We start from the raw sequence: 1810 nt of genomic DNA, 5'->3' as shown, positions 1-1810 counted from the left end.
AAGGTATTTGAATCCAGTGGTTTACTGAAAGTAATTATGATGACAACAAAACCCCCAAAGGACTGAACACTTGCTTAGGTTAACTCAATCACCACACTGAAGTTCTAGCATGAAAAGCATGCACATTTCAGGTATAAACATTCCTTATTTTAATTTTATTGTCCTAAAAATGATGCAGTAATCAACTGAAAGTTATGAGACATGAAAACTAATGCAGATAGAAAATACACAGTCAAGAGAAAAAGCAATCAACACAACCAGACTCAGAGATAATTGAGATGTAGGAATTTCAGACAAAAATTTTAAAATAATTATAATTAATGTGCCTAAGTCTCTGGAAGAAACTGATAAGAAGCAGTCATATGTGGGGAATTTCAAAAAAGATAGAAACCATTAGAAAAAAAATTAAAATTCTAGAAATTAAAATTATGGTAACAGAGATAAAGACACATTTTGACAGACTCAGGAGCAAGGAGAACAAATAAGAGTCCATGAATTTATAGATTTATCAACATAAATTACCTGAGCTGAAACACAAGGACATAAAATATACAAAACAAGAAAATAAAAACCAGGAAGCCCAAATTATGGAACATTATCAATTGAATATTAAAAATCTACCAAGGAAAAGATGAAAGACCTGAGGAAATAGTTGAAAAGATAAGCATTGAGAATTTTCCAAAAATAACTGAATATTTCAAACGATAGCTACAATAAATTTTGGGTATTCCAAGAAATATCAAAGGAAATAAATCACACACATATGCACTTAGACACCTCATATTTCAACAGCTCAAAACCAAAGATAAAGATAATACTTTGAAGGCAATCAGAAATCACACCGATAAATGATGCCGGAAGAAAGGGTAGAGTTACAGCAGACTCCTTGTCAGGAATTATGTAAGCCCAAAGAAAAGAGATCACCATGTACAAAGGACAAAAAGTTAAATACCACCAATCCCAAATATTATTTATAGTAAAAATATCCTTAATAAGTGCAAGAGAAATGATAATATTTTTAGACAAGCAAAAATAAACAGTTTATTTGCAGCAGATTGGTATGGCAAGAAATGTTTTTAAAATGGTCTTCAAGAAGACTGGAATTCATATATTAGATAAAACTTAAGATTTAAACAAAGAAATAAAAAAAATTCTAGAAATGATTAATGTTAAGTGCAAATACAAAAAGCTTTTTGAAAAGTTTTAATTTCTGAAAATACTTACAGCAAGTTATATTTTATTTTACTGCCTAATGTAAATAATAGCAATGCATTCTGAGTTTATGAAGGAATAACATGACAATAATGACACAAATATTAGAGGAATTTACTGCAATTTGTAAGATTCTTTTTTTATTTTCTGTTTTCTTTTTTCTTTTTATTTTCTTTTTAAGTTTTTTTAAAAAATTTCTTCCCCTTTTCTGTCTTTTCTTTCTTTTAATTTTTAGCATCAAATAGGTAATGTGTAGACATTATCATAAAGTTTAATGGAGACAACTCACACATGAACACAAAATCCTCATTCATCATGCCTATGAACCACAAGAAGGACTGTATGATTATTATACTATAAAAAAACATTAATATTGTTTGGAGGTATATTATGGTTAGATGAAGGTAATCATTAACTTTTTAAAGCGGTATGAATAATAATCCAGCAATGGAGATTAAGTAAAATATAATCTTATGAATATAAAATTCATCAAAATTGTCCTGGTTCAACCTTTGAAAATTACTAAGGGTAATTCACCATATTAACATAAATAGAGAGAAAGATGTTTGAGCATCTCAATAGATGCAAAAAAGCATTT

At 28.5% G+C, this 1810-nt stretch overlaps 1 non-coding gene across 1 annotated transcript; it reads right to left on the bottom strand.

Moving 5' to 3' along the window:
• Positions 1-1447: 1447 nt before the first annotated feature.
• Positions 1448-1550, bottom strand: LOC111725906. Its single transcript, XR_002773852.1, has one exon. It is a non-coding gene; the product is annotated as a small nucleolar RNA U13 (small nucleolar RNA).
• Between the last annotated feature and the right edge of the window lie 260 nt (positions 1551-1810).

The sequence above is a fragment of the Otolemur garnettii genome, unplaced genomic scaffold (assembly GCF_000181295.1).
Source record: "Otolemur garnettii isolate 467f Iridium unplaced genomic scaffold, OtoGar3 scaffold00049, whole genome shotgun sequence".
NCBI lineage: Eukaryota > Metazoa > Chordata > Mammalia > Primates > Galagidae > Otolemur > Otolemur garnettii.
This window is presented reverse-complemented; position numbering and strand designations above follow the sequence as displayed.